Source organism: Cataglyphis hispanica, chromosome 1, assembly GCF_021464435.1.
Source record: "Cataglyphis hispanica isolate Lineage 1 chromosome 1, ULB_Chis1_1.0, whole genome shotgun sequence".
Lineage (NCBI taxonomy): Eukaryota > Metazoa > Arthropoda > Insecta > Hymenoptera > Formicidae > Cataglyphis > Cataglyphis hispanica.
The window spans coordinates 19,282,896-19,295,661 of NC_065954.1; the positions used below are offsets into that span (position 1 = coordinate 19,282,896).

Here is a 12,766-nt window from a genome sequence, read left to right on the forward strand (position 1 = left end):
ATGTTTGATATAGCATGACAAGCTTTTTTTATCAGAATTATATATAAAAAGAGCCAATAAAATTGTTTGGCAAGTACATAACGCACACACACACTATGTTCATATTCAAAACTGTTTCTCTTGCAAAGTACATAACGAATAAAAAATTTTATGTTTTTAAGCCTATATTTCTCCTGCAAGCAATTATTTCTTCATATATTGTACCATGATTTACGGAACACCCTGTACAAGTCACGCTATTCTGTTATATTTTGATAGATGTGTAATTAAGTCCCATACTGAATCATAAGTGGGAGATCGGTCATAAAACATTGGGGAACCTTGAGGGTTCCCTCCGTCACGAGTGATGGGTTAGCCTCAAGTACAGCATCTATATCTACCAAGCAGACCCAACTGCTATATTATTATGGAAGCTGCTTGTTTGCAATAAAGATCATGGATTCTTTATATTGATCACACATTACATAGTGTTATCTATTTACTTTACCCCAAGTGAAACATATTGAGATGGGCTATTTAAAAAATTTTTATTACTTATTATACTCTAATACAAGTTAGAAAGTAAACTTAGTAGAGTAAATTTTGTTGAAAAATATTCCGTTAAAAAATAAAAAAAAACTACGTTGATAACTTTAATCAACTTTGACAATCGAATCGAATATAACGATTTGTTCTGTCCTTTGCTTTAGTCCCAAGACAGTTATCATTCGAGAGTTTTCGATACTTCGAGAAATGACTCTGCAATGCGTAAGTGAGGGAATACCTAAAGGGTCCTCTGAGAGTTTTTTAGCGGGAAGGTGAAAAAGAGCGATGGGATTAAAAGACATTTGAGTAGCGATTGCGTAATATAGATGTATCGATTTCAAATATTACTAATTTTATTAATTTCAATTATTTAGTATTTCTAATTCGAATCCCAATATATATTCCCTGATGTAAACAATCTACGAGAATTATCATCAAAGAAAAAAAATTAATCTATTTATTAATATAAGTATTTATTATACATAAAATTATATAATTTTTTTTAATACATCTTTATTTTTAAAATTTAATTCGGAAATTCACTCTTTTCCTCTTTTCTTTTCTTAGTTTTTTAATATTAGATAATTTTACAACAATAATCATCTATAAAATTACTACGTACTTTCATGATTATTAATGCTTTTTGCCCGAGAAAGAATATTCGCGTTACCGATACTGCACGTAATTATCTTAACGCGCGATAATTTCGAGATTTTTCAGGAAAATTTCGAGCGCGGTAAAGCGAGTGCGGCCAGCGCTCGCAAGCGTCGGCTCGATTATCGCAACTAGGGCGTTGCGACGCGGACAATAAATAATGCGACGCTAATAAACCCGGCCGCGTACACGGCGCGCACGATGCAATTTCACGTGGGAATGCGCTCCTCTTTTTTTCCGCGCGAGGCGACGTCGCGTGGTGCGCTGCACCGCGTCGCGGCGCGGCACGGCGCGGCACGGCGCATTGCTCGTTGTTGCATGAAACTGTGTTGAGCGGAAAAGCGATGCCGACTTATGCAAACGACGCGCTTAACGAACACTATGAAAGTAATATAACAACGTGTGAGAAGCCGATCATTGGATTTTTATTACATTATTTAAATACTCCATTCTCCTCTCCTTCTCTCGCGAAAGTTATAACGAAAAAATTCTCCCCGTAAATTTTTAAGTTTAATTACGATTCACAGTTGTTTTCTTTTTACCTAATTCAATTTGTTTCTTTATTTTTTATTCGTTCTACCTCGATATTTTTTTACCTAATCTCTTTTATAAATTTTTTTCTTCATTAATGTTCCCAGTAAGTGGTATAATACATTATGTATATATTTATTTAAAATTATTTATAATTATTATATATCCGTAAAATTTATACATTTTATCAAGAATTTTGTAAAATTTCTTTCATTAAAAATAAAGTTAATATTTGTAATTGAATAATATTTTTTTAATGAAATACATTTCGCGAATAAAATGCCGTTATCAATTGCTGGATCAATAAACTATCCAAATATTTAAAATATCGCGACAATTAAAATATTGTATAAAAAGTCCACGATTTTGCGGAACAGTTTCACCCTCATCGTTTTTTCATTATCTCGTAAAAAAAAATATCATTTTTGTTCGCGTTTATTTTTCGCGAGAAGCGAAATACTTTAAATTTACAGTGAAATTTAATAACTCGCCGAACGCAGAGGGAATTTATATTTTTGTTAATTAATGCGCGGCTCGCATATCTAACTAGCGTTATTCCTGTTTTTCTTTGAGAGTTAAAAATTAAATGTTCACAAACATTAAGAGGCGAAATATTTTTATCTAATTATCAAGTATATTCAGATACCAAAAGAATTGATGAACACGGCGAAATTCGACAATATCGTTGTCAATTGCATCACATAAATAAATATCGCGTCTTGTCTAATTCTATCGTGAATTTTCGATGATTGATGATACCACGCGAGTATGCTAAACTATCAGAATGGTTGCTGGGTTGGTTAATCGATAACAGTATTTATTTACAGACAATTGTATGTTTAACTGTCGTATATCATTGTTGTCCAGTTATACCTGCTCGCAACTACGTTATTTATTGGCGATATTACGAAATGCAAACTTTTGAATGTGTAATCCTAAATGTTGAAATTACTAAAAGTTTTAATGATCAGTAAAAAGGAAAAACAAGAATTTATAAAAAAAATATACATATATAAAAAATGTTAAATGCTTATTAAAATTTATAAATTTGATGGTAACTCTATTTCTGATATGATATCGAGTATGCTATAATTCTTGGATTAATTTCAAGCGGTCTTTATGTCAGTAGGATTTTGATTTGAAGTTTAGTTGTTAACTCTTTCGCTCCCACTGTAAACTGCAGTTTATGTCTACTTTACGATTTATTCCCGCTGCGAGAAGATCATTGTGAGCCTTTATTGCCCATTGTGAAGAATAGTTTGCAGATGCCAGTAACACTTCCTCCTGTTACATGGTTCTCAAATATACTCGCGGAAACACGTGCCAGAGTACCTCATGTCATAATGCGTTAATGTAACATGGAGTTATTTATGTTGTATAAAATGTGAATTATATGCATATCAAGTTTAATCAAATAAATTACAATTTATAAATTTTGAATAAATTTCTGTCAAAATAAAATTTATTTCAAATTAAATTAGATAAATTAAACAAAAGAGTAGATTTAATTTTATTCATAATTTTTTCTTAATAAAAAAATTTTTTTTTCTCTGCAAGATAAAATCTATTGAATTTTTTAAATTTATATATATGTTATAATATATCATTATGCGTGTGTATAAGTAAGATTTTTTTATAATAAAATTATCAGATCATAAGCTCACATCAGGTTATTAGAATCACGTTAAATTTAAACAAATATGGTGTTGCGTATTTTCTAATTGTATTTTCTCCATATTTATGAAATTAAGTTTATCAAATTTGTTAATATGTAATGTTATACACACAACAATATGTATATTACATTTTTGTTATAAGAATATTGACTTTCCATTTGTCAATATACGTGACAATGTGATACTTGCATCAGTATACATCGTAACACGGCTTTGGGTTGCAGTCTCACGAATGCTCGGAGATTTTTAGAACAACGTAAAAACCTTCATGCTTTCGTCTCTCAGAGCCTCCTCGGATTCTCTCCGTCTTCTCTTTCTCTCTCTCTCTCTCTCTTTCTCTTTTTCTCTCGCGAGAATTACGAAATCCCCTAACACGTCGCGAATAATGCACACCGGTGCATCCAGGATGATGCGGATACGCGAATGCGTGCATGCGTGAATACGTGCGTACGTTTCATGTCTCGTTCGCGCGCGATTGAGTTTACTCGCTCACGCTCGCACAACACGTCTATGCGCGCGTCGGCTCGCTGAAATTTAATTTGTCCCGACACAAAACTGGTTCCGTTTCCATTTTCTATGCTCTCCCTGAAATATACAGTCTGATGCGAGGATAAGCCAGAAATCGGAGCGAAAATCGCGAGAAATAAGAAATAAAATCAGAGATGTATCTCGTGCGAGATATCGAATTTTTTCAATGATCAAATTTTGACTGTTCGGAAGGAACGAATAATAATTAATTGACGAATTTATCAAATTTGTACTCGGTAAGTAAGAGTGGCTCGCACTGGCAAGAACAATCAGCATTTTCAAATCAAATTTTTGCAAAATTATTTTCTTATTTTTTTCTTTATGATAACTTTATCTTTTTAACAAAGTATATTTCCGCAGCTGCTGATATATAATGCTTTTTTCTTGTTTCTAAAATGTGAGAGCAGAGCTTGCCTGTTAAATTTAGAACACTCTTTGTATTTTATTTACAATTTTGTATTTTATGATAATTATTTATTTATTATGTGTGTGTGTGTGTGTGTATATGCGCGCGCGCGTTAACACAAGAGTACATGCATTTCTAACTGCGTAAATCTTAAATCTTTCAAAATAGACGGTCGATCGCTGCTCACGTAAGTTCATAAATCGAAAATGGACGGTATCGCTTTGTTTCCAGCCAAATATTTAAATATTTCATCTTTTCGTTCTTAAATAAAATAGCAACGTTGTTACTATCGGCTTTTGCACGTTGAGAGGCTCTGTGACCGAAACGAAAATGCTCCACTAAAGTATCCTATTCATGACAAAAAGTAGATATTTGTTTGTTGATAATATACAATATCGATTGTGTGTTTATTAACCAAAAATAAAATTAATTCACGTGCTATATAATACAATACAAATACATAAATTCAGTATATATGCTATTTTAAATATTGATTTTTTAATTATTAAATTTGTTTTTTTTAGCAAAAAATATCGAAAAACCAAAGATCGTACAAATAATGTGTAAAATATTTTGTGGACTATGTTGAAAAGACGTTTCTTAACAAAATTTATTATAAAATAAAATTTGTTGTAATAACAAAATTTTATATTTTATGTTATATTTATATTTTTCATGGAAAAATATTTTTAGATTTTAATAAACTAATTTAGATCTAATAAACTTTTTAGATCTTTTTTCCATTAATAACGAATAAAATTTGTTGTATTATAATTTCTTTTCACTATATCAAACTATGAAAGTATATGATTATAAAATTTGTAGTATTTTAAAATTAATCATTAAAAATTATTGCATTTCTAATTAAGCCTTTCACAATAAAAAAATAAAAATAAGCAGCAAAGTATTGTAGGGAAGGAGAGAAGAGGAAAAAATGTCGATGTGCCTAAAGTATCCATATACTTTCCACGCTTCTATGCTCGATGTCTTTATCCATAGATCTCTATGCATACGCTTGATCGAAGGATGCAACCAAGAGTATGGCATCCTTGAATGCATTCTCGCGGAGGCTAATGTACGAATATTCGTGCATTCGTTCTCCGTTTTATTTATTCGTACTTTTATTTCTGAGATAAACTCTCCTCTTGCCTTCCACCCATGACGTCTTCCTTCCAGCAGATTTCCGTCTTATTGTGTCGCCTAGCATTTCTCTGATAAGAGAAACGCTCGTGAAAGCAACGTCGAAGGAAGACGCGCGATGGCATTTCTGTTTGAGAGATTCCGTTAAAGAATATGTATGCGTTAATAATAAAAGTGAGAAAAAAAAAAAGAAAAAGAAAAATAATAATGATAAAGATGAATAAAACGGATATCAATTTAATATTTATTATAATAAAAATTATAGATTTTTTTTTTGTGAAAAGTGAAATTGATATCTACATATAGTTTTGCTTTAAACAAATAAAATAATGTTTGAATGTAATTTTGCAATAACAGAGAATCAATTTTATACTACAGCTGTTTTTACAGAAAGAGAAGAACGTCAAAAATAAAATTTAAATATCTAAGTATTAAAAAATTATCTTTGAATTATGATCTATAATAAACTTTTCTTTAAAATAATATATTAGATTTTGCATATCAAAATATCATTGCAAAATTGATATCACATAGTTTTGCTTTAAATGACTGAATGGTTGAATGTAATTTTGCATGTACAATAAGGTATAATCAATTTTTTTTTCTACAGCTGCAGAGAGGAAAACGTCAAAGGTTAAAATTTACTTAAATGTTTAAATACGAAAATATTATCACTGTATATGAATTATGTGCTCTATATAAAATTCTTGAATATAATAATATTATATTTTGCTTATCATATTAATGCATATCAATGATAAATCTCATTGTAGAATTGCACGAATGTCGTCATAATATAAAATCAAATATCTTGATATAATCACTGACCTTAATTAACACCATGAAGATCTCTCGATGATCTGTTCGATGATTTGGGCTGATTTCGAAAAACGATATTCCTCGGGAGCATTTGATTAACACTCGCGACACGTTCCGATATGCAGATTTATATGCCTGTGTACAAAATACCCGATTAATTACAATCACGTATTACAATTGCATTCAATACATTGCTGATATTCGTATTGGTGATTTATTTTCGACAAATAGCGATCGCGGCAAAAACACAATAACAAATTTCGCAACCCGATACATATATATATATTTAACACTTCCAACATTTAATCTGCACGTACACAATGACGTGTAAAAATTATGAAAATACGGATATATGTCGTATGTCAAGTAAGTAAATATGTATAAAAAAAGTGTACGCAACAACAACTGAGGCGCTGATTCTGGACTTGTACGACAAGGTCAAACTTTCGGGCATCAACAGCTGTAGTATCTGCGCTACAGATTATAAAATAAAATGTACTGTGTATAATCACGATTCGACTGAACACCACATACGTGTAATTATATACGCGCGATATGTGTAATTCGATACTTTCGACATTAATTCACACATATTACCGATATTTGACAAGTCAAATTATGATGAAATGTATATAATATATATGATGTATAAATATATATGATGATATATATATATATATATATATATGTATGTACATACTTGTCGCCGCCGGATTATTTCGACATTCGTCATCAAGATCTAACATTCCCGATGTCCGATTAAATCGCGTTTCGATATTATTCAACACTTTGCGATAACGACACGACGTTTAAATCGGCACTCTCGATATTAATATGTACGCAGGACCTTGCTTTTTTTCTTACGACGAAAGTCCGCGAAAAGCGTCCTCACTCAATGGCGTCGCGAAGACTAATGACGATGGCGCCAATTTTCTTGCGGTTTGAAGTTGCACCCAGTATATTTGATCCACTATTCTTCGATTTTTCGAGAGTATTCTTGCGTTGAACTTGCAAATTCAATTAATCCGATACAAAGATTGTTCGATATTTGTTTTTTCCACAACAATTAATTCGTGGATACAAACTTTCTTTGATTTGTGAAAATTAATACGAACCGTCAGCTGATTAATATGATGGTGATTTTCGCGGTATTCTTACGCCATAAATTAGGTCTACGACACTAGAAAGGCATTCCACTTGCAAAATATTTCGAAGCGTTTGATTGGCCAATCAGGATACGGACATTTTGATTTCTTTTTTTCTAATTGGTCAATTAAATATTAGCATGAAGACAAATAAAGTACAGTCTAGTATCAAAGAAAGAAAAGAAAGAGAGAGAGAAAGGAAGAGGAGAGAGAGAGAGAAAAAGAAAGTAACGATATCCTTGTTTCTCGAAAAATTGGTTAATAAAAATGAATCGTGTATGTGTGTGATGTAATATTGCGTATGTCGTATCGGATACGCCGAATAAAATATCATGCGATCACATAAAGTGTTAATTAGTATCGATATTTAATTGAGCGAGGAGTATCAGATTGCCGATCGATTGTTGAAATATTTGATTTCACGGTAAGTAAACTTCAGCTATTATATTATCACGTCGTGTTGTCATGTGTTACATTAATCTCGATTTTATTAATTATTATATATCAAATTTATCTCTTAATTGATTACAATGTTATCATATATATTTAAATGATTGCATAACGTTACGTATTTCCCGAGGTACTTTTCATCTAATCTTGAGATAAATCACAGAGAGTTATTTCTACAATTTTTTTTTTTTTTTATAAATTCGTTGTTTTATAGGAAATAGAAATTATTGTGTCAATTAATATTAATTATTATAAATTATAGAATTGCGCACGAAATGGTGATATTATACGAATAGATATACCTTCACTTGGCATGTACAAATATTTCGTAGCGTTTGCTTGATTAATCAGGACAAGGAAATTGTTTGCTCTCTCCGTCCTGATTGGTCAATTAAACGCTTTGAAACATTTGTAACATCAAATTAGGAGTGCATTCTATGATATACAAGAGTAACATATATAAAGGGTAATACAACATTTCGTCATGCCATATAACATACGATATTTATTTAATGATTTTAAAGAATTTCGAATATGCAGGGGCATTCTTAAAAAAATACGCAAAGGCGAATTCAAAAAGTATAGCGCGCTATCTTTATATCTGAGCTAATTACTTTGTTATTCGCGCGATTTTTACGGATTAAGATGATCTCGTAGCCGAGAATTAATTAATGGAGCGCTGAATCGAGCATCGAACAACCACTGTATCGGGTTAATTAGAGCGATTCCAGTATACGGGATGCTGATGATTATTAAACGAAAATTTGCAACGGAGCTTTGTCGAATGCTAGTTCAAAGCGTGAAGTTGCCGCTAATGTTGTCATTAACTGTTGCGTCGTCGCAGAGTAAGGACGTCTCCGCGTTCTCTCGCGTCGTAAAAATCAATCGTATAAATATGTAGTGATAAATCGTTGTAAAGTATTAATCAATGTGGAAGTGTAATCTACCTGAGAGTATCGGAAGTGGCAATTATATTATATCGACGGTGAACATCTCGGTGAGAAATCTAATTTCATCATTATTATCGCGTCCCGCGCTTTGTGTATTTCGCTCGGCAACAATATGTGCAGAAATTAATAAATCGGAGGTGTCGAATTATTAATATCAAAAAGATCGAACTGCTATTTAATACTTTATCACATATGTATTGTGCGGTTGTTATAAAGTCCCTGCGCATTTTATAACGTAAGTAATTTTATAACGTAAATAATATTTAAGTATTTAAGTTAAATACGACATATTAAATTTAACATGACGTATTTGACTTAAATACTTAAATATTTCGATTAAAAAGATAATAATCAGTTGAACACATTTAGTCAACAACTTTTTTTTCTCAGTGTATGTTTTTGTTGCGTTTGGGACGCGGCAGTCGACGCGCGAATGTAACCTTGATGTTCGCTAAGGTAATCGAGATATCTCCGCATTTTCCATTTGATTTTCATGCGTCATCGAGTGAATCTAACCTGCGCGGATTAATATCGGGAGTGCCATGCATCGAGAGTATCGTGCGATCTATTGTATTATACCTTCACGTTCTTCCCGCGATTTTTATTTTATCGAAAATAAAACGCGCGCGAAAAGATACCGGGAGTGTCGGTTGTAATCGTGAATATAGTCGCGATACGTTATTCAATTTATATGAATAAATTAATCGTCGTCGCGAGTGTTGAGCTACTATTTTCAAAAAGGTTTTTCGCGGTATTATCCTGAATCATCGGGTGTTACAGCCATCGATCATCAAGAGGTTTTTGCATCGTGTTATACATATAATTAAGGTTAGCATTTTACAATAATTAAGATAATTAATACGATTACTCAAAGTAAATATATTATTTTTTTTTATTTATAATCTTGATGAAATAACGATTTTTGCATTTAGTTTCGCAAAAAGTATAACGTGAGATTTGGCATATTTTTAAATCGACTTGATGTATCAAAAGATACTTTGTATCTGTTCATTTCGCGCAAAAGTTTGAAAGTTTGTAAAGCGCACGTATACATGAATGCATGCGTGCATGTATATCCCACCGCACGTTTTTTTCCATAGCAATCGAACGACTAAGCCGATTATAGCAATCAATATGTCAAAAAATCACGTACGTGTCCTAGTTATACTGCGAACAATTGCAAATCGTTATCAATTCCGAATTCAACATGGCTGGCGTTTATATTTTTTAGCAATTTGTAAAATCTCAAGTACCATATCGATGATATATTTTAAATAGATACATACAATTTAATATGACATAAAAGGCGGAGTCAAAAAAATTTGGTATATATGAGTAATTTAAATTTTTCAACATTTCTCTTTCTCTCTTTCTCAAGGCCAGTCATATAATGAGAACCGATTAAGAGAATTTCATATTTATAATATTAATTAAATGAGAAAGAAAGAAAGAAAGTGAGAGAGAGAGAGAGAGAGAAATGCATTTTTTAAATAAAATTAATTTATATTTTAAATAAACTTATTATAAATAATTAAAAAATATAAACTTATATATATGTATATATATATATGTATATATTATATATAAATATTTATTTATATTTTATATTAAAATTTTTTTACTTTCAAAATTTTTTGTTAGCATTATATTAAATATATACATATTATAAATAATTTAAAATTTACTTTTATTTAATATTATTTAATATTATTTAACTAATATTAAACAATCAATATTAATAATGATAAATCGAAGATATTTCACAAATTTTTAAAAATTAAATATATATATTTTTTTATAATTTTAAATATTAAACGTATTATTAAAATTAATAATATATTAATGGTTTTAATAATATAAATCAATAAAATATATTGTAAATTTCCCATTCTATAACATCAAAAAATTGAATTAATGAAAATTTATATTTCTCAAATAAAATTTTTGTCAAGAAAAATTATCCGCATATTAAAATTTTCGTTAAAAATAAAATTTGCATTGAATCAAATAATTCTGGCATGTCATGTATATTAAACAATAGTAATAATAACACATGCAAATGCAACAGGAATCCCGAGCGGTTTGTTGCGGGAATCCTCTGCCGCAAGGGAGAACGGTTTGCGGGGGTGGTTTCCGCTTGTTTAACCTTGCCGGATTAATTTGACCGTTGTCGATGAACCAACTCTTTTCACCCTCTCTCTTCTTCCCTTTCTCTCTTTCTCTCCTTTTCTTTACGCTCGCTCGCGAAGATGCGCACCGGGATTCGCGGCCTTGATTTATGCCGAAATCGGCGCCGTTTATTATCAGTCTCTCCCCTTCCTCCCTTCGACTGCCCAAACCATTTCTGGCACTGCTGAATGTGTGCATGCGTGAAATTGGAAACGCAGACAAGCGTCCATGCAAATTTAACCCGTCCGTCTGTCCGCCATTCGACTCTCTGGCCGACAAAGAAGGAAGTTCCGTATCTACTATCCTTCCCTCTGTTTCTGCTATTCCTTGTTCTACCGCCAGTAGCCTGTGTCTTGTCGACGAATTCTCAGGGGACGGAAGGAAGGAAGCATTGTATAGAATGTCCGGGATGTTTTAGGCAATGCTGGATAGTCTTACAATTAATATGAAAACTCTTGCGCATCAAAATATATATGCAATGATTTTTAAAATAAATGAAATTGAATAAATTGTGTTAAATGTATTCTATATTTTATGTATTATTTATTTATTAATTTATTATTTATTATTTATATTTGCTCTTTTTATAAAAATATTTTTATTTCGTAAATATCTATAAAATGTAAATATATTTTTTTATACATCTATTAATTTAATTGCAACCTAACAATAAAAAATCCTAAAGCTTGAATATATTTTCAATTAATCTTTTTGAATTTGGACGATCTTTTTTTAAATATCAAAAAGTAAATAATGATAAATAATAATGTATTATTTTTTTATATTTTTTATTTTTAATATATCTTTGTAAATTTATATAAATATATATATATATATATATATATATATATATATATATATATATATAATAAGTTTCAAACTAAAATTTTCTTAATTTAAAATCTGATTAAAATAAATTCAAGAATTTAATTTTGTTATCTAGTTTTAATTCTAAAGTTTAATTTGTTCAAAAAGTTTTTTTTTCGATCATCATTAAGAAATTATAAATTTTGCAATATATTTTTGTTGTAGAAAAATTAGTTAAAAATCATGTAATATTTTTATTTTTATATAATTGTTTTAAATTTTATTTTCATTGTGTAATTGAATCTCAATATATCATATGTAATACGTGGGAATAATTTATAGATTCGCCTGAAGCGCAATATCCTGCGGAGTAGAATAATGTGGTATATAGTAACGCACTGTCAATTGCTAAATGTGGCAAAGTCATGTAATGGATGCAAATCTTGCCCTCAATAACAGAGCTTAATTAATTTCAATGGTATAATTGTCGATTGTGTAATCTCACATTGTTCGAATAATTCACTTGTATTTACTGCAGAGAAAACTATGAATTGCAAAAATAAAAAAAACTCTTAGAACAAATTAATCTCTAAGAAAATAATTTGTAAATTAAAATTTTAATGTTCACTTTTTATGTGAAAAATTTTTGTATTTTATTTATCAATTTTTTAGATAGTGTTAAAATTATTTTTATATGATATTAATTTTTGCAAAACAAAGATATATTTCTGTATCATAATTCCATGCTGCGTGCATATTTAAATAATTTTTAAAATATATTTTAAATATAAATTTTTTTTGAGAAAAATGTGCACACACACATCAATTTAAATTTTTATCTTGTAAATATTTAGAAAATTAACTTTTCCAATTTTGTAAGAAAATTATTGCTTTTTTTTGTGTGTCGTATAATTGATATATACATATACATTTATAGAATCTTTATAATTTTTTGATAGCTATTAA

At 30.1% G+C, this 12,766-nt stretch overlaps 1 protein-coding gene and 1 long non-coding RNA gene across 2 annotated transcripts in view; one reads left to right on the plus strand and one right to left on the minus strand.

The window, feature by feature from the left end:
* Positions 1 to 7,177, minus strand: part of LOC126852526 (uncharacterized) — a 39,302-nt gene extending 32,125 nt beyond the window's left edge. Inside the window, exons 1-2 of the long non-coding RNA XR_007687837.1 lie at positions 6,980 to 7,177; positions 6,289 to 6,414 (exon numbers count right to left, since the gene is read on the minus strand). This is a non-coding gene — a long non-coding RNA (uncharacterized LOC126852526). The remainder of the gene's footprint in view (positions 1 to 6,288; positions 6,415 to 6,979) is intronic.
* The window catches only part of LOC126852361 (uncharacterized), a 158,585-nt gene that overhangs the window by 18,884 nt on the left and 126,935 nt on the right, over positions 1 to 12,766 (plus strand). The window lies entirely within an intron of this gene.